Source organism: Anser brachyrhynchus (genome assembly GCF_964034855.1).
Source record: "Anser brachyrhynchus genome assembly, chromosome: 13".
In the NCBI taxonomy this organism is placed as follows: Eukaryota; Metazoa; Chordata; class Aves; order Anseriformes; family Anatidae; genus Anser; species Anser brachyrhynchus.
Window position 1 is genome coordinate 17,339,570 of NC_137708.1, and position 24,545 is coordinate 17,364,114.

General features: G+C 47.9%; 1 protein-coding gene across 14 annotated transcripts in view; it reads right to left on the bottom strand.

Annotated features, from left to right (window-relative positions):
• The window catches only part of NEXMIF (neurite extension and migration factor), a 197,623-nt gene that overhangs the window by 69,785 nt on the left and 103,293 nt on the right, over window positions 1-24,545 (bottom strand). For 2 of the 14 annotated variants that reach the window (XM_080553938.1, XM_080553922.1), the window contains exon 1: window positions 21,011-23,329. The exons of 8 other annotated variants lie outside the window; for them this stretch is intronic. The gene's annotated coding sequence lies outside the window, so the exon portion shown is untranslated. Of the gene's footprint in view, window positions 1-20,650; window positions 23,330-23,374; window positions 23,593-24,545 lie in introns of those variants that run through there. 4 more of the 14 variants (XM_080553927.1, XM_080553931.1, XM_080553928.1 and 1 more) reach the window with 4 other exon arrangements.

Genomic DNA, 24,545 nt, shown 5'->3' on the forward strand with positions numbered 1-24,545 from the left:
AAAAATTCCACCCATTGACTACGCCGTGCTTGGCAGAGAAGGCAAAAGGAATAAATAGAGGATGCAGCATTTAAGTGGAGCAAAAAGAAAAAATAATGCTGTTTGATCCAAACTATCCAAGCCATGATTTTCCTAGAAAATAAGAGCAGATAAAACCAGCAGGAGGCATGAAGCAGTGAGGACTGACCTTGGCCAGCCCTGGCTCCCAGCTGCTGCTCCCGCACCTCACCAGGCACCACTGACTGCAGCCTAAGCCATGTTCTGCTGCCCAACTTCTCAGCACACAACAAGGGAATTCGAGCAAAGAAACATGTCTTCTGAGCAACAAGGGAAGGAGGAAATACCGTGGTATCCCCCAGAGCACGGGGGAGACGTGCAGAGCTCGTACTCCCAGTCTGTTTGTGCACACCCTACAACTCACAAGCAAGCTGGCGACGGACAGCAAACCTCAGCCAGAAGGCAAGATGCTCTTTTGGGAGTTTGTAGCATTTTCCAGGATCAGGCCCTTCAGCCGTGTGCTTTCAAAATATGCTTAATTGTGATGCTCCACCTCCATAAGGAACCGTGGGGATTTCTGGTGTCTTCTGAAGAAGCCGGAACAGGGTCCAACAACGTTTGGGACGCAGCAGGAGGTGCTGACAGCGGGATCGCGGTGCCGCCCCACACTGCCCAAGCACAGATCTCACCAGGTCCCATCGCACGGAGGACATGGCCAGGCAGAGTGATTCAGGTGAGGCGAGGAGGATGAGGAAAGGGGCTGGAAAGGACGAGGGATGGTGAGGACAAGACACACTGGTGAGGGACGCGCTGTGCTGAGCTGCGGCCACAAATCGGCGAGGTGTCGGTGTAAGCGGCAGCGGCTCGCTGTCGGCTCAGCACTGCTGCCCCTGCAGACCTCGAGGCAGGAGGCTCTGGCTCTGTGTTCCCTTCGTAGTGGGCACTCGCCCCGTGAGCACAAAGATGCCACCATCATTAGCAACAAAGCGAGCAGGGAGCGATGAGGGCTGCAGCAAAGCTTGGCTGGAGAGCCAGGAGAGACGAACAGCACTTCTTTCTCCTGCTGCCTTCCCAGGCAGCCCCCGCTCCCGAGTTTCCCAGGGAGAGCTACTTACTCCTGACTGAGTCTCTCTTATTACGAGGACAATTCTCCACTTCTCCCCGGGGATCAGCCACACAGAGCGAGCTTTCTCTGTTGTTGTTGTTGCAGCTGCTGTTAAACTGTGCTTGCCTATCGATCCGTGCCTGAAAAAACTTCAGAGAGCGTGCGCTGCTGGCCAGGCCCTTCCAGAAGGGAGAATCCTCCGCAGTCTGCCAGAGGAGAGCTCCTCTGACACCCTGCCTAGATGCCGTGGGACCAGCCTGGGGCTAGGCAGAAACAGTGGGGAAAGAGTAAAAAAACAGCTTCTCCCAGTTCTCCACGTGCATTGCTCCCCAGGCAGAGAAGATTTTGGGTGAGATGCCCAGGCCACGCACGATGACACTAGGCACTCTTAATGAACCAAGAAAGAAATTTTCCACTTCTTATTTTTGTCCTTACGATCAGAAGAACAGAGGAGATCAACATCGAGGATGCCCATTTTCAGACATCAGCTGGCTAAGCTTTTCAGCAGGGCAGGCACCAACGCGAATCAGCCGGCATGCATCATCATTCCCATCCTCCCCAAACCCGCAGCAGGAGAGGCAGAATGACCACAGCCTGTCCTCCGGAGCAGGGACCAGCACAGCTCTTCTCAAGCCTCGGTGCTGCCCGGGCAGAAGGACTTGTGGCCAGAGGGAGAAATGGGCGAGTGCTCGGACTGCGAGAGGAGGGGAAAAAATAGGAAGACGACGTCGATCTCTCTGCCAAGAGGGACTCAAATTATATGGGATGCGTGGAACAGCAGGAAGCGCAGCAGACTTGCAGAGCTGGGCTCAACTCCATCGAGAGGGCGCACACCTGATCCGATGCAGAAAACCAGCTGTATGCAGACAAGAAGGAAGAACCAGGTCTCCACGTGGGTCACCCACGATTCCCGTATTTGCAGCGTGGCCGCGACAGCCGAGGCGGGCGCTCACATCCCTGCATGCTCCAGACATGCATCCTGCAACCCTCTGCAGCAGCCACATCTCGTACCGACTCGGGGCTGCCCCACCTTTACTGCCAACAGGCAAATTGCCCTGCGTTAACAAGGAAAGTCAGGCCCTGATGTAACAACTAACGCAGTTCCTGGTGCCTCCGAAATCCATCCTGCGCCCCAAACCGCCGGGAGCGTGCCAAGGAGGGAGGAGGAGCACAGCTTCCCCGAGGAGCAGAGCTGCTGGGCTCAGGGGTAGCACAGCTCGAGGGTCACCTCGTTACTGCAGCGGTGGTTGGCCGGGGGGAGAAGCGCCACGGGTTAAAAAATTTTGGAAAATAAATGCATTCGCTAATTCGTTTTCGTTCTGGCTGAAAATGTAAATTGGGTGCAAAAATAAAACAAACAGAAGAGGCCTAATTATTTATACAGGCATTTTAATCAAACAATGAATAGCACACAGCAACCTTCTACATCAATTAATAAAGCTGGCTTCTGCAAAACAAAAGAGTTACACCATGTGCCCTAATTATAAAATCCAGCCTGGAGAAGCTTTTCCTCCCCCCGCCCCATACACCTGGCTTAATATATACCCGCTGCATTCCTGCGCGGAGGCCACTCGTTAGCCCCGCTCTCTATTTACAAATTCATTACCGTGCTGCATATTTGCTAATGTCTCTGACGGGAGGAGTGGTCATAATGCAGCCCTCGGAGGCAAAACAGCAGCTAATTGAGCGCAGGGGCTGGGGGCCGGGGGGGCCGGCGCTCTCGCTCTCTCTGTGCAGGAGGCAGCTGCTTCCACTTCAGCTCAGCACATTTCACGAGATGAGGATAAAATCGGAGCTATTAGATGTTTGCGCTAGATTCCGGGGAGCCACCTCTGTGTTTTGTATTAACAAAGCATGCTCTACAACCTATTTCTTCGTGTCTTACCTTGGGCTTCACTTGATCAAACATCGCTCACCGCCGTAACACGTGTGACCGAACTGGCTAATGATGAGCTGTCACCTTTTTGACGAAGCAGTGCATATGCCTGCTGGAAGCAGATATATCAAAAAGAAGCCTCAGCGCCTTGCAGCCTCGCAGGCGGCCCCGGCGCAGGGTTTCCATCCGCCTCGCACGGGCTGCTGCAGAACAGGGCACTCGGGAGCATCTCCACGTGCCAAGGAGCCTCAGCGTTACGCCTATTTTTCCCCCAGTGTGGGAGTTTCGGGGGCGTGGGGAAACTGCTCGTTTATTTTTAAAACAGCAACAACTAAAGGCAACGCATAAATCGTCCAAACCCCTCCGAGGTATTAACTGCAGGGGAAAAGGGTGTTCTACGAATCAATCAACCCCAAAAACTACCTGCGGGCCTCCTCCGGGGCTCAGCCGCAGGCGGGGATGCCCCGAGGGGTGAGGTATCGCCTGGATCCCGTTCCGAGCACAGGACAAGGGTGCACAGCCAGGGCAGGTTAAACATTTTGGATGCTTACATGCACAGACTGCCTTCAGGACTATGTCTAAAGAGGATCACACAAAATGTTCCACGTGGCAACTGTCATGGAATGGCTGGGAAGGATGATGATGTAAAATGAGCGTTTACTTGGAAAATAGAAAAAAAATCTAAAATAAAATTAAATACTGGAGAGATTCTCTTTTGTCTCCTCTAGCACCACTAGGCAAGAGATTGATAAATTAAAAATCCCATGCTAGGAAAAAAAAAAAATCACACTTATTTAATAAGTTTGGTCTAAATAATAATCTAGAGAAAGCTTTTTGTGCTTTAGGAGTTTGGGGAAGATTCCTTCAAAGCCCGCACCTTATATTTACAGATAATGTTCCCCTTCTCAACAGGTAGAATAGGCTGGTAAACGACAACAGCAATGGCAATGGCACCTGGCTGGTGACCCAGCGAACCCACCCATATTTATTTTGTATATTGGGAACTCTTTCACCCAGAAGTCAGGCACTGAAGTACCAATAGCGTGTGTGGCACAGAAATGCACACATGAAAACGCAACTGCAGTTTCAATCTGTAAGGAAAATTGATTTTTGTGAGGCTTACACCAAACGTAAACAGATACTATTGAGGCTCAATTATTCTTTGTTATGTTTAAAAAATTTTGTTAATATGTATTTGATTCTCCTAGAGAATATCACTCAATTAAAAAGCTCTCCACATTTCAGCACTGATGCTTATGTGCAGTCAGAGAAAAATGTTCAAAAATGCACTTGTCAGCTTATGTTGCATAATAGCCCACGTTTCAATGGAAAGCATGTTGCACACCCGGTGCCTGCGATTAATTACCAATGTGAGTCATGTTTGGGGCCTGACTGCACGTAGGTGCTTGCTGCCCTAAATCCGAGTTGTCCAAGTTGCAATGAGTGTTCGACAGCACTTCCAACAACAACAAAAATCCAGCCACCGACAGGATACGGGATAAAGGCTATGAAACGGAAAACATCCACCGCTCCCTATTACCTTGACGTTGCAATTCCAAGAAATAATGGGAAAACAGCAAAAGCTCAGGGGCTGCTTCCTCTGAACACCAAGGCTGATGTGTGGCACAGGTCCGAGCACCCGTCCCCAGCTGAGTCCCCATGGGAGTACCCCAAATGGGCACCACATGAAAAGGGACCTGCCAAAAACGAGGACAAGAACGCTGAGTGTCATCGGGTCCGTCCCAACTCTATAGGAGCTCACTCCTTACAGTTGTGAGTGTCTGAATGTTCAACAGCAAGAACAACCCTTTCTTCCTCCTTCCATCCCCTCCTCTTCTTCCCGAAGAGGACACGGCCACTGAACGATGTCGTCGCTAGCCCGAGAAATATTAACATGCAACTGCTGTCACATCTGCAGTCAAACCAACCTGAAGCTCACTTCAGGCCCTTCCTATAGATCTAGTAAAGATTTTTCTGTTAGCAACATTTATTAGTGTCCTTTAACAACTCCAGTAATGATTCTCAAAAAAAAAAAAAAGAAAAAAAAAGTAGTAAATCATTTTTATTGCAAGTCCTTGCCTCTTTGGAAAGATAGAGCATATTGACAAATAAAATCTACCTACCGAACAACAAGACCTTAGATGAGACCCGGTGAGCAGTGAAATCACAGTTAGAGAATAGATGTCTTCCAGAACTAAATATCCCCAGGGATCTTACATGTTAAAAGCAACAGCACTCGCAATTTTGGATACACACGTTTGAAATGCCCTTCTAGGCTACACCACAGATTTCACAGGTAAGGAAAACGTAAAAACCAAGTGCTAACCAGAAATGTGACTCAGAGAGGAGAGATGTCGCAAACAGGGCTGCTTTCTCAGCTGCCAGCAGGACTTCTCCTCTCTGTGATTTACAGGTACTTAAAAACAAGTAGGTTAATGAAGCAACAATACACTGACTGCGGAGCGCTGATTAATACGAACTTCACAGCATACTGATCCACGAGCCAATTCGGGGCTAAGGCAGTGTCCAAGCAGTTTGGCCAGGTTTATTAAAAAAAAAAAAAAAAAGGCCTTGAAAAAGTAACAAAAGCATTTATTTAGTAGTGTTAACCAAATAAAATAATTCCTGACAATAACTGCATGCTTCGCCACTGCAGACTGAAAAGCAGAAGGATAGTATCTGCAGCTTTCTACTTTTCACTCGATTTTGATCTTGGCTTGCTTAGCTATTTTTTCACTGCTACCTCCAAAGAGCTTTTTAAGTTTGCTTGGAAGGAGCCTGGTCCGCTGGCTTGCTCCCACAACTAACCCTCAGGGCTGCAAACGAGCCTGGGGCTCGTCTCTGCGGCACCACGATCACCCATGTTACCCGCCAGCATCCCAAGCCCAGCCTGGCCCAGAAGCACCCAGGGATTAAAAGAAGGTAAGATGGAGAAGCACACCGGGGAGGAAAAAAGACAAAATTCTTCCAGGGTGCTTTTTGTGGGCGATGGCAGCTTAGACCACCCACCCCACAAGGTAGGAAAAGAGCACCTCGTCCCGTTTAACTGCACCAGCGGCTGAGCTGCACCCTGCCCCACCACACAGAGCACACTGCAGAAGGATGAGACCATCCAGCCTGTCCTCGCCTGGGCTCCAAAAATATAGAGGTTTGCATGTGCTCAAGCGCTCTGGACTTTTCACCTACCCACACGACGTCGCAGCGGTATTCCACGGTTTTCTTTTTTCACCAACACCAACCTTAGTGCAATTTCTTACCCAGATTCGCCAGCATTTCGAGCTGCCCCCTAAAATGTGGCTTTCCTGAGCCTCAACAAAAAAAGACGGGGCTGAAACGGCCTTGAGCAGGGTTTGCAGGCACACACGAGGTTCTCAGCCAGCTTCTCTCCCCCACACCAGCACAGCCAAGCTCAGAGGCGATGCGAGTAGCAGGACGGCTGTTGAGCAGTCAGCAACGCACTATCGGAGGTCTCAGCCCAGTTCCCGGTGAACAAACGATTGCATAAAAATAGCCATTACCTAAGACGACCATTTTCATGCCAGGATAAAAGAACATCGGGCTGGAAATTGCAGAATGAATCCCTTGAGACTGCAACGCACCACAGTGTCTTATGTCTAATTTGCAGTGGAAAAAAACTATATATATTGCATGGTGATGACCAAAAGGAAAGTACCTGTGGTAAGAATTAACTCTGATTTAACTACCACTGAGCCACAGGGCAAACGGCACCCCTAGTAAAAGTCAGACCAACAGCTATCGGGCATCGCTGCTGTGCGAGGTGGTGTCAACTGGCTTCTTTTAGCATTCAGCCCAGGACTGAAGGGGGAGCAGAGATCAAACGTGGAGATGTATGGGGGTATCAGGGAAACCTTGTCCTGCTCTGGGCCCGTTTTGCCTTCCTTACAAGTAAGCACCGCGACCTGCAGGGCTGTGAGCTCCGGCATTGAAGTCATCCGCTCTGGCAATCCACGGGCCCCGTTTGGCACCACAGAACCCAGCTAGTTGGGAAGAAAAAAAATCACCAACAACAACATGCTGAGAGATGAGGCAAAATAAAGTTGGGTTTGATTTGACCCCAAACATCCTCACTATTTGGGGATGTTTTTCCCTTTTAAAAATGTATGCCTGTCATCAATGAAATAGCACAGACTAGCTGGAAACAATGGGCAGCCTTAGCAAAGGGACCATGTGCTCCCTTCCACCTATATAAACTGCTGCATCTCCTGGTTCGTCACCCTAAAACTCACCAAATTTATGGCAACAAAACCCTGTCCATTCAATGCCCGTGGTGGGCTGGGGTGCACTGCGGCGAAGGAAAGGCTACAAATCCGTCTTAAAGGCAGCACAGCGGGATGGAAGGGCGATTTAGACAAGTGAGCATTTATTTGTTGTGCCTCTGATATTATTAAAAGTAGTAGTAGATTAGCACTAGGTTAGCATCAAATGCAACAGCTCATTTATAGTGACTAACCAGGGCAAACAGGGACAAGAGCTTTAATGATGCAAGGAAGCCTGCAGCTTCGGCTGAATTCTCAAAAAAGATACCAGAAGGACTGAAGCTGTAGAAGAAAGCCTGAGCTATGATCATAATGACAGAACGAGCTGCTTTCTCATGCCTGCTGCACTGAATCTAATGAAAGATGCTCCCGAGCGAAGCTGGCATCGAGTCCTCTGCCCCCGACACTCCGATCCTCTGCCGCTTCTCCCGGCGCGCAGGCGGGTTATTCGCAGCGCCTTCTCCTGCAGACCTTCCCCTTCACCAGCCCCTCCAAATCAAGCTATTGCAGATGATGGATTAAGGGAGGGGGAAATATAGAAAAAAGAAAAAAAAGATCAGTGAACCAATTTCTTCAGGTTCACAGAGAACCTTTTAGGCACAGCCCGTCGGACAGGGTGCCCCCGCACATGTCAATCTGCAGGTGGCAGCTGCATTCTGCTCACGCTGGATCATATTAAAATTTTTCAGAGAGGCAGAAAGGCTCAGCGCACTCTGCTCCCTGCATATTGCTGAGTATTTAGGGAAGTGCTGGCAAAGGTTACCCCTGGAAGTTTACCTCTGAATGAGTACGGATAGGAACGAAAAGCAAGCAGATGTCAGATGACTAACTCAAATGCGCTTGAACGGGATTTTGGAACAGTCAAAAAAGAAAATGTCCCTAGGGGATTTATCTAGATTTCATGTTCAGCACAGTGCATATTCATTAAAAGCACAGTCACCGGTGTAGGTATGTGCTAGCACAATATTGTTTTAACACGCACTGAGAGCAGGACTGGTGCATCTCTCGATGCTTCTGCCTCCCCAGTGCCCCACCGCCGCCTGGGTGACACCACAGCCTTGGGAAAGCTTTCAGAAAGCCTTCAAGTCAGCATGTGATTGCACGTGTTTTGCAACGTATTTAGCTGCTTCTACTCTGTTTTCATAAACAGATCCCTGATGTTTCTCTTCGGCAGGTCTCATAGCCACGAGAGGATGAAGGAAATGATTTGATTCTCATTGTCCAACTGGAAGAGCAGTCTGGAACAGAGAACACTTGCGATTTTCAATGCCTAAAAGAGTGATTACTAACAGAAACGAGGAAACGCAGACGGAAAGAGTGACTGATAGGCGTTCTGCCTTGGAAGTGCCAGTAAATCCTTTGTTTAGTCAAGTCGCAGTTGAAGTGTCTGCTGCAGAGAAGACGGCGGAGAGAAGCTCTGCAGTCAGCACCGCCGCCGCTGAGCCAGTGCTCGGCAGCCTCGGAGAGGCAGGGAGCTGGAGGAGAGCGGGTGCCATCTCAGGCGGCAGGTGACAGCCACGTCCCCAGCCCCAGAGCTCTGCACCAGGGCCTGCCAGGGGGCCGCAGCTCCGTGTTTTATCTATCACACCCAGCACAAATACCTCGAGGAGCTCGGGGGGCTCGGCAGGACCGCTGGTGTTACCCGTAGCGCATCGCCTGCGGTCTTGGCGGCAGCGTTTTGGCCGCGCAGATGACGCACAGCGCTTGGTCGCTGTTCCTGGGAACGCACTTTCCTCCTTCACGTCGACGCTTTCTGACCCCTCAGGAACTTCGGTGGAGAAGCGGACGCATTTAGCCCCACGACAACGCTTCGCAAAAGAGCACATTTAATCAGCTCAGCCTTGATTTATACGTCTGCTTCTTATGAGGCCCAATTTCCGACACTGAAATTCTGATTTGCTATCACAAACTTTAGACCTACAGCCAAAGAATGTCATTTTTAATGCTGGTCATTTGGCAAACCACAAAGAGAGCTCACAAATCCAATAAAAGAGGTTTAAAAAAAATCCACACAACAGTTCTGGCCTGCTGCATAGCAATGGGGAAAAGCACATAGTAAATCACCCATTTGACCATTGGGCAAGGGCCAGCATTCACTGAGAACCTGGCTGGCGACAGCACTTTCTCAGATTCCTCACAATGGGCTGCTTGAATTTGGTTTTTAACTACCCAGAGGACTGACATCAGCCTTTGCTGGCAAAATAGTCTCAGAAAAAAATGTCTGAGTACCTGGTGTGCTGCAGCTGCATAAGGACGCAGAAAGGCTCAAACTTAGCGGAGCCTCCAGGATCCAGATTTTTGATTAGGGACCCTGCTACAAATTAGTTGCAAACCTAAAAGACCTAGAGCTATTTTGAAAGAAGAGAGTAAAGATAAAGCAGAAAAGCCTTTAATAAGTCTTGTAACATCCCACTTTGCTTTCTGTCTTCCTACCCTGTTTGTGTTCACCCCTTTCACTCACCAGGGACCATCGTACAGCGCGTGTGCACCAGCCAGTGGCATCCCATGCTCTGAGGGCAGCTCCGCCACCACATCTGCCACACTTCCAGCCACCTCTGTACAGGAGCACTCGTCTGTGTGACCTCAGATACCATCCTGATACACCAAAACCAGAGCCTGGTACAAGATTTGCTTATGAATAGGTACATGGAGCAGGTAGGAGATGGAGAATAGTTAGAAAAGGAACAACCACACTGTTCACACACGCAGCAAAAACCTGATCTGTTCATTTGTCTGTAAAACAAACCCAACAGCAAAGGGACAAGCAAGCCCCATCTTCACCTGACTCTGTATGTAGCACCTGCGTGTGACTTGCCGAAAGCTGTCTGCAAAGATCTCATCGCTCTGGAGAGAACCAGCAGCCCCCGGCTCCGCGATGCTGCTCCTTCCCAAGGGACTGGGGCGCTGCAGCCACCCAGCTACTGCCCTCCTGCCTGCCTTCGGCTCCTGCTCTGCCCCTCTCTGACTCGCCGGGAAGCAGAAGAGGAGGAAACTGCTCACAGATGAGCTGCAAAGCAAACGCTGAGAAGCAAGAGTAGACTTCATGCTGTGGAGCTCGGGCAGTTGAGCACGGGTTGCTCCCAAAATCTACCCTGGCAACATTTCTTGTCCATCCTCAGTGCAAGAGGGTGCAGGAGTGGGCTGCATCTAACAGTCAGCAGACTAACATAGCTCTCTGTCCAACACAGCCTCAGTATTTTTATATGGAGCCTGCAGACAAAATGTCTTTAGGGTACATAAATGGTTAAAAAAGGCAGAGAGGGTCAAGCTCTGAGACATTAGGCCTGCAGCCACCTATGCACTGTTTATTTCAGCACTAATTCTCTTCCCTTGGTGGCCAAATCCTGCTGTTTGCTCCCACCTACGTAACATCAGGCGGATGAGAAGCACTCGGCATAATTCCTCACTCTTATCCTCCCTGTGTTACTCCAAAACCTGCTTTGGTTTCCCATGCATCAAGACAAAAATCATATTAAACTGCAGGAAAAAAAAAAAAACAAAAACCAAGCAGCCATGCTACACGCAGGATTTGCATCTCATCCCAAATTTCCTTTACACCCAGTGTACGTTTTACAGATTTCTACCGTGGCAAGACTTTCATCCCTCCCTCAGCACAGCACCTACTTGTCTCGTGGTGCGAGATTGAAGTAGACAAGTGTGAAAGAATCATATAGGGCTCAACATCATTAGGCTCATCCTGAAAGCACAAGAGTTGACAGGTCTGAGGAAGCAACTTCCTGTTTTCCCCTGGGGCTCAGATTTGGGGACTTGGAGATTGGGGAGAGAAGGAAAAGATCTTTACAAAACACAACCAGCAAGGCTGGATGTTTGTCTTTTTCTTTGCAATCGTGGGGCAGTCGTAAGGCTACCAGGCAGCAGAAATTGTAAAGAATTAAATAACTATGAAAGCCTCGAGTTAAACATAAACCCAAACTGCGAAAACACAATGAAAGTTCAGCCTGTTAGAAATAATGTGCTGGGCAAAACATTAACACATTTACACTTGGAAGTTGTGAAAGAGTCAGAATCATCCTGTTTAAAATGTATCAGCTAGACGAGATCTGATTTCAGGGCAGAGCATCCTGCAGATACATAAAAGAAAGTACTTGAATAGGCGTCATAACACAAACATCCATTTATTTTCTGCCAAATAAGATCAATGTCCTCTCTCCACGAAATAATGCTCCCTGCAAAGTGCTCAGGTTCAACTTGCTCACAGAAACGAGGTCAAAAATCAAATGCCCCAAAATGTTTCGCTTATTAAACAGGCTCCGTTACACACTTCGCGGCATTTGTCCTTAATTCAGGCTGCTGCGTTCGTGCAAAATACAAACAATCAATGAAATACACCCTCAGTCTTAGAGCCTAGCAGATCAGCTTTGCCTGAAAGGCCAACCGGACTTTTCCTGACGGAATCCATTACGAGGTCAAGGCTTCACCCACCGAAAAAGCACAGCAGTTTCCAGCTCACGACTCTTACCTATGTGCCTGTTACCTTGTAGTCGCTACAGCTCAGCCCCGACTTCCTTAGCGGAGAACTGGCATCTCTAAAATGGGAGCAGCAGCTTAGAGCATGGGGTTGCTTTTTTTTTTTTTTTTTTCTTAATTTGTATGTGGAAATAAGTGTGAACCGCTGAAGATCGAGTCAAATACGTTCCCTGCAGCTACTGCCATCCAACACGCAGGCAGCTCCGTTTTGCACCAGCTGTAACTTCTCCCTGGCCTTTCAGCTTAGCCTTGTTGAGAAACTTTGCAGGAACTTGATCGAGACAACCTGAGGCTCAGACTGGAGAGGAAAGGTCACCGATACACAACCAAATTAAAGCCGGCCTTGGACATACCGACACGACCCATCAGCCTGGGAACCCCAAAGCACCAAATCCTCCAAAAGCGCATTTTTACAATTCCACAGCCTGTTGGGTTGCTAGCTAGGAGGAGCTGCTTCATTCCTGGATGTACTCCTCTTTTGAAATCACCGGCTTAAGAAAAAACCTGAAATTCATCACTGTTCTGCTTCCCAGGTCCCCCGGTCCCGGCACAGCGGCCGACCCAGCAGCTCTCAGGCTCTGGGCTACAAGGGTTGCCCAGGGAGGCCCTGGAGTCATCTCAGCTCCCGTCTCAGATTCTGCAGGACAGAGAAAGCTGCATTAGCTCAGCCCATCATTAGCTCAGCCCATCCGCGGGCTCGGGAGCGCTGCATTTTCCTAACAAGAGCGAGGCAGATTGCTCTGCAAGAAGAGGCAGCGGCTCAACTCTGCTCAGCTCAGCAGCCACGGCAGCTCCTGTGATTTCACAGCGAGTTCTGTAGTATTTGTCTTAACACTTCTGTTCGCAAATTCCTTAGGATGTATTAAAAAATAGCTTTTTTTTTTTTCCTAAGCTACACTTCTGACTCTCGTAGCCGCAAATAAGATTGGAAACACGACCAACGTGCACCCCAACGGCTCAGAAACTAGGTGAGAAATAAAAAGTGAGCGCAATTTCTTGTGTTTTTTAAAAAAAAGCGAACACCTGATTTTGGGGAGGCTACTTCATGATTTTTTAAACGCATCCACCTGGCAGGCTGGTTACAGCAGGAGTATATACTGACTCATTTCCAGCCCAGTGTCAGCTTTCCAGATAATCCCAAAACAATGAGTGTAACAGAATACAAACGTCCCAGATCATCATTATGCCTCAGGTATTAAACGGCACCGATGAACAAAAGGCAGAATGAATATTTTAAGGGCTTGTAGGCAGCAAGAGCAATAGGTGGGGATTAAAATTCAGCAGTTCCTGACCTGAGCCATCAAGGCACAAAGCACGCTGACTTCCAAAAGCCACGAGCAGCCCAAATTCCCGAGGGCTCCCCACATGAGAGGTTTCAGCTGAGTGGATCCCAAGGCACGAGCACTTAGGACTTCTCAAATCTTCCTTTCCCATCACACTTGGGTGCCCAAACTGCGATGATGCTCCTAAAAGTCTGGTTTGATCCTTCCTATGCTCACCTACAATCTGGGAGCATTTCTCCAGCTATGATTTTGTCGTTCCCAAGGCTGCGGGGAGGGCTGCAATAGTCAGCACTCACCACATCCCCTGAAAAGAAAGCAAGCGAGGCACATAAAGCCTGTTCCTGGTTTTAAGAAGCCCTGATTTTCAGAAGTCCTGCTCTTTAAAACCAGGCAGGAAGAACCTCTCCTTGCTATCAAGGTGCTTGCCAGACAACTCCTCTGCTCAAATATCTGCGCAGCGTGGAAAGCCTCTCCTGAAACCTTTCATGTGTCTCTCTACATGTCAAGCTCCCTTTCTTCTTCCTTTTATCTTCGTATTTAGATAATTCCCACTAAAAGCAAGGTGGTCGCTCCTGCAGAATTACCATAGCGTCTCTTGATGGACTTTTCAGATACCTCCCGTTTGTTACGCAGCGCCGGGGATGTGTTTTGCCAGGAAGCGAGCCGTTGTTTATTCACTCCTGTGTTAGGAAGACAAAGTGTTTCCCACTTAAGGGCTGCGTCTCTCTTAAAAAGCGAGTGGCATAACTGGAGGGAAGAGGCTCCTCACGGCAACTGAATTTCAATTTCATTGATTAGCAGTATTGCCAGCGTAAGGAGATTTAATGCCTAGCCCGGTGTAAATTGGATTCCAATTGCTATCTCTGCGTAAAAGGGGGTCTCACATAAGGGATTAAATGCAGGCCAAGGTTTCACAATGAACCCACTGGCTCATTCACAATCAGCTTTGTGTACTCATTAGAAAAGGGAGCTAATCACCCCAGTTTGTGCTGGTTTCAGAGCTGCGAGCACAAAAGGCTGTGACCTCCCACTGAGAGTCAAAGACAAAATACCCCGCTCTCCCCCAGCTATGGAAAACTCCCATTTCGGGCCTCCAAAATTCACTCTTGTGATGGACCCACAATACCAATTAGCCACGGCCAGGAGACTCGGCTACCTCTAACACCACAATTACCGTGCCGAGCACAGGGGGCGAACGAGGAAAACTCAACATCTGCCCGAGCACAGAGCCTACCAGTGACCTAGTTTTGTCCCAGCGTGTGGCTGGCTTGTGAATGCACCACCGAGTCCCAGGCAACCCCACAGGTATTCACAGAGGAGAGCGGACGGAGCTGGGCAGCACTGGGGACCGGGGTTTGTCACCAAGCTCATGAAATGCCCCGGCTGGCAACAAACCCATCCGCCCCACGGAGGTTCCAGGGGAAAGCAAAATGGAAGAGCGGTTTGCACCGGCAAAGACAGGAGCCTGTGAAGGGTCAGACCTTGCAGTAGGTTACGCTGTCCTTCGGCTGGAACATAACCTTGCTTTCCAAGCTCTCTTTTATTCCAGAAAGCCGCAGGACGAAGGAAAACATCCAGGCTGTGCCATCTACCTGCCTCCGGATTAGGGAGAAAAAAAGTTTGCAAGTCTCAGAAGGTGGGACCGACGAACACAACAGGGCTGTCGAGCCTGCACGAAGGATGCCCGAGGTGGAGACCCAAAAAACTCCTGCAGGCTGGGCCCCTGCAGGCCGTCAGAGAAACGAGGACACGAGGGGACCTCCGTGAAGGAGTCAAGGCAAAGCTTGCAGCCCGAAAATGTGCCGAAGGATCCACGCTGGTCAGTGGGGTGAATCATCTGCAGAGAGCCCCTCCTCTGTCAGGGCAATCAAACCTTCTGCCTGCAGCTGTGTGCGGACCCGATGCTGCTGGGGGAGAAAATGGGACCGGGTGCGCCGCTGAGCTGGCTTTGTCTGCTCCGTGCTGCTGGTGCACAATGCAGGCGGTACAAACAGTTTAACCCAAAACCTTGTTTTCCTCTCTGAAAAAAAGGAGGGATGCGGGCCGACGGCACCGACTGTAGTCCAGATCTCTCTGCCGATTTTTATATAAATAGAAAGCGGTTTATGAAATGATAACTTGTTGACAATAAGAAGGCAGAGTACCCGAGATGCAGTTCAGCCAGACCAAGTTTAATTATTTTTTATATCTGAGAAAAAGCCAAACCCGAATGACACAGAGACCGCAGAGCTTTAAAGCTACCCTGTGGGATTTTAGGCTGAAAGATCCCCAATGCTTAGTGAAATAACAGACACGCATCCTTCATAAGTTTGGGGCTGCAACATACGGACCAGTTTCGGGTTCCTGAGCCATGTAACAACACCGCCGGCACTGCTTTGTGGTCCTGGGGAGTCACTGCTTAGCCTGACATTTCACGGACGTGATGCCCTTACGCCATCCTGAAGCACTTGGAAAAAAAAATTTCACCTAGCATTTAATGCAGCTCGACCTGTGCTCTGCAACAAGCAAATGAATCTCTCTCCTTCTCCATCAATATATCCACGAGATTCTCCCACCGAGATGATAATTCCCAATCTGCACTTATTTTCCAGATCATCAACTGGACTTCTGCACGGCTTACAACCTGGTCTTTGGCATTCTCAGCAAGAACAGCATTAGGTCCAATGATCGTTATCTCCACGACTTCAATTTTCCTCTCAGCCTCTTGCAATCTTAAACCAATGCTTTCCAACTTCTTATCCACTGCAGCATGAATAGCATCTCGCTTTTCTATAATGTCTGCCAACCACTTAGCAAGTCCAGCGCTGCTTGATAAGCCAAATCCATGCCTCCTGACGGTACGGAGCTGCAAGCAGTCAAGCCTGACCCTCCCAAAGCTAGAAGGAATTTTGAAAGTGAAATACCAGGGTCTCCAACATACCCAGTCTGACGCATTTTATCCCTACGGAAAGCAAAGAGCAACCAGCAGCACCCCCAGGGTGGCAGACGCCAGCCACAAGTGCCTGCTCCCACAAGTTCCCCACCTCTGCAGGAACCTTAAGATACATATAGGTTAAGACACATATAGGTTAAGACACATATAGGTTAATTGTAGCCAAACCAGATTGGTAAACTTGCCATTTCTAAATATCGGGCTGCAGATACTGATACAAAACTCAAAATATAATTGGGCTAAAATCTCCTTCTTCCATCATCTAAATATCAGCAGCAGAGAACGGCGCACACGTCAGAAAACTAATCCCTAAGGGATTCAAACAGACTATTTGATGCATCACCCCCTAGTCAGCTTCTGAATTACAGCCTCTTGCACCAGGAGACAGACCAGGGCAGGGTGGGAAACAAATGGGTGATGGAGAACCAGGCAAGGTTAGCAACAAAACTACCTGCACTCTTCCCTCCTTGCTTCCCCACGCAGCCACCGGCACCTCCTAACGCGCTCTTCTCCTCCACGTGCCTTGTGCGTTCAATTGAAAGATAACAACTCTGAGAGCTGGGGAGAAAGGCACGGGGGAGGCTAGTGGTGCTCCTCGAGAGCTGCTTCTGGCAACAGAGCAATGAATCTGAAACGAATGGAGGGCGTTCGGATGAAGTCACTCCAGACGAGGACGAAACGCTCCTTCACGCAGCACGCACCCCGAGTGTGCACGACGCTGTCGCAGGAAGGCACAAATTTATTTATTTTTTCCTCCTTTAAGAGCCACATAATTGTTCTGCCTAATAATAATGGACCTGTTACCGCTCCCACTGTCCCCAGAGGGAGCAAAATCAGGTTTGGCATTTGTAATTATGTATGCTAAAACAGAAGTTATCAAATGTCACGTTAAGAGAATAGAGGGCACGATCCTGGGCAGCGCTGAACACTCCGAGCCTCGCTCAACCTAACAGCTAAGTATCTGATTTTTATTTTTTTTATCCACCTAAATTCATTCAGCTCCTGTCTGTAGGGTGCAAGCACGGTGCGTGGCTGGCCCACAGCGAGGAGGATTTGCTGGCCACAGCCGGAGGCCATCGAGTCACCTCTGCAGGGTGTCACCAGCCCTGCCCCTGGTATTCCCTTTGCTTTCAGGTGGGCACACAACAGAGAAGGGAATTGGGGTCAGACAGAACCAATTAGGCTCCAAGAGTCCAATCCTGAATTATACCCTTAAGGACTCCAAAGCATTTGTTGCCAGAGCTAGTGGATGTCTCATCCTATTTACATAATATATGACCTAATTTTGTGTTCACTGAGTATTTAATTACAGCCGATTGAATACAAAAATGACTCAAAACACTCTCAGCACTAATAATTAATATTTTAATTGTGATTTTTTTCCTTACACGCAACATTGGCTTTAAGTATTCTGAAGAAGCAGCAAAAAAGAAAATGGATAGCTTTTTCTGGAGCCAGCTCTGAACTGACACGTGCCTGCTCAACATGGTGGCCTCCTCTTTTCCGCGGAAAAGCAGCCAGTTCTGTATTTCAGGCTGCCACAGAATTAACAATTCCAGCCCATTTTGTGAACTAGAACCCCTGTCAGTTCACTTACCCAGCTCCGTCCCCCCGGGACAGGGCCTTGTCAAGCCGGGGAGCATCATCCGCTTGCCTCAGGCAGAAGCAAGCAACAACTGCGTTGAAAGGGATTCAAGCACAGCTGCTCAACAATTACTCCGGCGGCACAAGACAAAGTGTCCGTGTGAGTAGCATCTAACTATTCATCAGGATCTGTAAGAGACTTCACGGGAACCTCCTTAATAAGTGTGCATCTCCAACCCGCACACGGCTGCAGCACCAAACCGATCACGGGCAACCCAATCATAAACCCTGACCGTTTCTTACGGAAGAGCGGGGATAACTTTATAATATTATGTATCAGCTAATCAACAGGCTTGGTAAAGGAAAGACCATTTAATCAAGCCAGTTCCAAATGTTTCCAAACTGGTTCACACTTCAGAGATAGTGACAGATTAAAAAAAAAAAAGAACAAAAAAAAATCAGCAAAGGGACTAATAACTGTAGCATTGCTCATACACCTTAAACTGAAAGGCTTTAGGTGTTCCTAATGTATCAGGAACAAGCCCTTCGTGGTGTCGCTACCAGAACACAACAGAGAAGCATCAGCCCTCCTGCAGCACGTCTAGCAGAAATACTCCCTGTATTTTCCTCCCTAGCTGTGACTCAGAAAATGATAGCGAGTTGCAAATGAAATCATACCAGCGCTATTTGAAAGCCGCAATCCTTTGTAATTAGGGGTTTTTGTTTGCTTAGGGGAAAAAAAAGCATATTCATAGAAAGCTTATCTAAAGGATAAGGGTCCATTGTTTTTAGACTTTCCTTTTCTTTAATAATGTCAGCTTTAAAAAAACAACAACCCTCTAAAAGGTCTTCTAAGCAGCGGTTTACCGTAAATAAAACAACGCATTAGCCCAGAAACCACTGTTCTGCAGAGCCAACAAGTGCTCAAAACATATGCAGCGTGTTAATCCCACCCAGAGCTATCTCCACCATTTGTTTTCACCTTAAACCAAGCAACTAGAAGAAATGAACTATTATTTCTGGAATTGCACTGTTTTACTAAAATGATAATCTCCTCCTTCCGATTCTTCTGCTGAAAACATAATTGCACCATTATTTGGACATAAATGACTAATCAGATACCAAAAAAAAGCAGAAAGTTGCAGAAAGGTCTTCTAGCTTTTGAGATCAATAAAATTATTATGCTCAGCATTTCTCTCTCAAGATATTTATACCATGCTCATCACCTTGGTATCCAAATTCAATACAAGAAAAGCAAAAATTTGTTCACACACAGCATATTTAATCTTCAAATGCTTGACAAGCATCAGCCAATATTCAAGAACTCCCTCGTGACATCTCTGAAGGAGCAACTTAAGCGCTCGGGTTAAAATGCCATTCACAGAACGGGACTTCTGTGCCTCAAACGGGCTTTGGCAGACTTCAGGCACACGAGCCAAAACCCAAAAAGCCCATGGGTCTGATAGCCCCCTAAATCTGCTGGTACCTCTGCCCACAGCCACGTTCCCTACCCTGTTCAGTCTGAAGCTTCCTTCTGCCTCCCTCTAGCTCTGTGCCACTCCCCACACTGGGAAAGAGAATTGTCCCCACCATCCCCTCCCCTCCTTTTTTTTTTTTTTTTTTATAGTCACTTTATTCAGTGTTAAACTCCTCTACGTACTCTGTATGGCAGCCACTTAACTCAGATTTTGGGGCTCCACTCAGGAACACAGGCACTTAAAAATATGATGTTGCAGCAGCCAAGTCTTTTATTAAATTTAATCCCAAGTGACCTCTGACACCAGAGGCACAACGGCTAATCAAGCAATTACCAGCCAACATCTTCGGGCACCACTCAGTACAGTCCTGGGAAAATAGGTCGGGAACAGTCTGAGGATCTCAGCCTGGTGTAAGTTACCCACTGTGATCCTTGGGACAGATGCCATAACGATGGCTACGTAACCAGTTAGTGCCTCTCCTTTGAATACAAGGAAATCAGTGCCTAGAGAGAATGTCTTAAAGGTAAGGTAGCTGCAGACAAGGAGGCAGAATCGGCAGCAGTGAAATACAGATCTGCTCCTGCCATCATTTGACAAGAATGAGACAGGCCCCCCTGACCCGGAGGCCTGGGAGACTTCAGAGCAGAAGACAGACCAACACTGCCTACAAACACCCTTTAACACGTTGCACTTATTGCTTCTAATTCCTCAGATTAGATTTGGTTTCATTTTTCAATCGAAATTAGATCTTCATCAGCCTTTAATGCTCGTTCTCTGTCTGCCAGTTATAGGCAGTTATCTATTCGCTCTCAGTAGGCTGTAGCGAGGACTCCTTGAATACCTCTTGGAAATGAACAGCATTTTTGTAATTGCTAGTCTTGATTAATAAACACAGCTTCAACTAACATCTAATTTGACTTCTAACTGTGGAGCCCCTAAATAATCTTGCATTTTGCTAAAGTCCAGAACATGGGGAAAAAAAAATCAGGAAAGATTGCTCTAAGGACCTGCTTTATTTATTTATTTTATTTACTACCTGGTATTATTCAAATCCTTAATCAGACATTTCCTGCGAATGCTGTGTTCATTTTAATAGCAAATACACGATGTGACTTCATATATCAATGTTAGCCACTAATTAACTTCTATTGAACTCATAACTTCTGACTCGAGCTCCAACACATTTTTCCTCAGCAGACCAGCTATGAAACTTCCCTGCCCCTGGAGTTTACAAGGTCTACAAATGTTTCCGGGGAAGGAATACATGTGATATTATCTGAATCATTACACTCACAAGGTAATCTGTGAAGGAAGATTCAGAAGCCAGCAGTTAATAAGTAAGGAGGAATTTCTAATCCCTGACAGCGCTGTGATGGCCGCGCATCCCTGCTCCCTTCTGCCCAGACCAGGACTCTCCAACTTCGGAGGATAAAGAGAAGGGGAGGGAGAAGAAAAAAAGGTAGGGAAGAATAAAAAAAAGAAAGCTTTCTTTGTCTTCAACAGCTTTTCTGGTTTCTGTTTAGTATTTTAATGAAATATTTACTGTTCTCATATTTTAGACTTGAATTATTCATTACTGAAATCAGTTTAAAGAGCTGTGGTACTCTGAAAGGTACTTCTGAAACGATACCTCGGAGCTCCACGCTTGCTGCATTTCGGTGACTTTCACCTCAAGCCTGCTCTGTGCACAAGCCACGCCGATCCCTTCTTCCTAGCACAGAGCATGCTTAGGTAGCGCGGAAAGGCTTCGGATGCAGAATGTGAGAAAGACTCAGAGCCAAGTTCACAACAAAATTCTTGCCTAAAATGCGTTAGCTCTTCCGCACAGGGGAAGCCGGGGCTCTCACCATCTCACCTCCACTCACACGGGGCAGCTTGCTACAGAAAGTCCCTTCGAAGGTGGTAGTTTTCGAGAAATTACAATAGTCAGACAAGCCTGGCAGCCCCTGGCATCTGCCAACAGGTCTGAAAACACGTTCCTTGGTCCTACCTCGAAACACAGCTCGCGGCAGCGACGATGAGAGTGCCAGAGCCCGCGAGCCGCAGCAGGCACAGACCACGGAGATGGTTCCAAGCAGCGCGCAGGCCAGCTTGGTATCACTTCTGAAAAGAGAGGAGAATAGAAACAAGCAGGCTACAGCGGTCAATATGACAGTCATTTGTCACCAGCTTAACTGTTGTCAGGTTTGGGGCACTTCATTGTCTTCCGCCTCGGCATCGCGGCAAGGAGATGATTGAGAAAGATACCGCAGCGTCGCGCCGATCCTGCGAGAGGGGTGTCCCCGGAGAGACAGCCAGAGGTTTATTCGAGTGGTTAGCGAAGGAGCGATGGAAGCTGACAGCAACAGCCCGAAAAACTCATCAGGAAGACGGCAGGCAAGATGAGAACTGGCCACAAAAGCACAGGCACGCGAGTTGTGCCTAATGGAAGGGCACAGAGGGGCCGAGGCGAGCTGTGCCACACCGCAGCTGGGCCAGGGGAAGAGTTTCTGCTCCCCTGGAGCAAGTATCCAGATGCGATGCAAGGAGCAAGTGGCCGGGATGTCAAGAGGCTGAGGCACCTCTCCGGCTGTCCCCAGGCTCCTTTCTGCCCTGCTTTGTTAAGTAAACTAGGATTTATTAGCAGTTGGAAAGAGGGGAAGTGGCGAGGACGGAGGCCAAAGCAGGAATCCGGAGATAGGGAGATAAGGACAATGGAAGGCTCTGAAAGGTTTCTTATGCAGAGCACTGAGGGGGACGCAGCCTGGGACTACGCATGCAAAACCCAGGTATTTGTTTTTGTCAACTCCCGGCCGACAGTGCTGTTACAAAAGAAAAAGCACACGGGAAACCAAAAAGAACCCCAGCCATAAAACAAACAAAAACTGATTTCTTGTCCTCTCAGAAGGCATTGTTTGGTTTAGCTAATATTCCTGCTGTACATGTATCTATCTAAATACCTAAATAATCATTTGTTGAAAAATACGCTGCTATTATTTCTTGAACATTAGATACAATGTAAAATTGGACCCTGAGAGTAATTACGAGGTTCAGGATAATGCTACTATTATTTCTGGTGCTCAGTTTCTGTAAATAGTGTCTAATGCATCTCAGAAGCTCACTATTAATCACAAAAAATAATGTGTCTCTCTAATTCATAAACCGTGATTACTAAATACTTTCAGACTGGTTTTTGTTTGTTTTAAGAACTCAAATTTTCCAAAACGTCTAGAGGGCTCCTCGGGAACAGCATAAAACAAATACTTTGCATTTTCAAAATTAAAATTCTGGAAGAGGCTCTAAACCTAACACCAAACACTTATGCAACTTGAATTTTAACCATGCTAACATCCTTAATCTCCATCAAGTTTAGTACATTACATTTCTTTGACAACTAATCAATCAAAGGCATCATATCTTCTGTACAGCTGCCAATATAGTGTCATTTTGCCCCCTCTCAACAGCGATTTGTTTTCTACAGCAACTTCCTTGTTTATGTATGTATATTTGTGTGTGCGTGTATATAAATATATATATATAAAAAGATAGAACAGAACGGATAGGGAAATAAAAGAAAAGCAGCCAATCTAATATTGCATTGCTCAGGAATATCAACAAGAAATCCATGGCTCCCACGGATCCACAGCCTCCAGTCAACAAATCACACGGACAAATAAATCCCAGTGACTCAGCATCCAGCAAGGGGAAGCAAGGAATTGGCTCTAAAAGGGCTAAGAAACTCTGGAAAGAGGCCACCAAAGGCCCACCAGCAGTAATAAGCTGTCCTGGATGAACAGAGAGGAGCAGTTCGCGTTTCTGGCCGAGGAAAAGCAGGAGACAGTTTTGAAATGCAGCCTGCTGGTTACGCTCAGCGAGGGCAGCACTACCCGAAATAAAACCATGGAGTACACAACTGTTTGTCCATGACCTGACATAAATGGCTGAAAAGAGGATAAATCAACATTAAAAATTAATAAAAAGCAACAGCACAAAACTACTCTGGGAAATGCCAGGTCCCAAATCACAGCAAATCTCCCCCGAAGGGGAGGGAACATCCAGGGATGCTCACCCAGAGCAGGTGGCTCCAGGGGGACTCTGCCTGGCAGAGGTAGATCCTTCTTACCAAGTTCTGCTCTTCCAAAAGCACAAGGGTTTTCAAAACAAGATTGATTTCCTTAATGGGAACAACAGCACAGCCTAATTCCATTATTTTCAACGGAGCTGAATTTGAAAGGTCTATTCACGTGTAATGGTACCTTCTGGGGAAAAGGCGGCAAGGAATCAATTTTACAAACCACAGCGATTGAGTCCATTTAAAAAACAACAAAAACAATCAAACCTTTCAGGACAACTCAAAGAAGAGGGTCTAAAGCACCTGAGAGCCACAAGAGCAGCGCATCCTTGCGCAGCGGTGCCGCAGCCTCTGAGCCCATGCGTGCCCCCAGGAACCAGCAGCTGCTGCCGATGAGGTTTCTCCGGACTCCTGGAAGCGCTTTTCTCCTGGCTCCACTGCAAGGAATGCTGTCCCAGGACGTGCCCTGGCCAAGTGACCTGAACTAATGGTGCGGGGCCATCACTGCAGGGCTCCGGATGCTGCTGGGAGAGGGAGGGAGGGAGGGAGGGAGGGAGGGAAGAAAGGGCTGAAGGCGCCCGGAGCCGACACCGACTGGTAGCTGCTATCAAGAAGCAGAGGGGTCCTGCCCACAAGCCTCCCCCTCGGTGTAAAAGCAAAACTGGCCCGCGCCATCCCAGTATTTGCTCTCAACCATCTCCGAGAGAAGAATCCACGTATTTGAAACCTGAGATGTGGAAATAGTGATTGAAGACAGGACGGGAGGAAATGGGGAAGGCAAGCTTCCACCTGTGGCTAACGCTTACAGCTTGCTGGCCGAAATCTGCAGGGAAAGACAACAAAATTCCAAATTCAAGTGCCTGGCGGGCACAGACATCTAAGCACACACCAATCTCCGAAGATTTCTTTAGAGGCTATTCATTAATTTGGCCAAAACTCGCAGGTTACCTCGGCAGTGTCCCTGGCCCGCTGCTAAGCACTGCTGGCAGGTTTGGGTGGGTTGCGGTGACCTTTTCATACCGCATCAGTGGTCCTGATTTGCTGAGCTAACAGTTCCTGCTGCTGCTGGTGGATCCATCAAATCACTTTTGAGCTACCGTGCAATCCCAAAAGCTCGTTACAACCCGCCATAGACCAGGCTTCAACGCAGTGTGGTGGGCACGGAAATCGCACGACATCCCGTGAGCCTTCCAGACAAGAAGCACTGCCCAAGTTTTATGTCTCACTGCGCCAACACCAAGGAAAGAATTCAGTAGTCCTGGCCCCTACGAGGAGCCCAGGTACCTCCCATTTAGTTTCTAGAACTCGTACACAAATACCTCTTCTTCAGAAATCCCTATAGCTCGATCTCGTCTCTGTTAGCCACTTCAGTAAAAGAATTACATCCTTACACTCCTCAACATGAGAAACCAAACTGCAAAAACACTATAAAATATTTTCTCTCCAATAAATGTAGCAGATCCCAGTTTGAAGC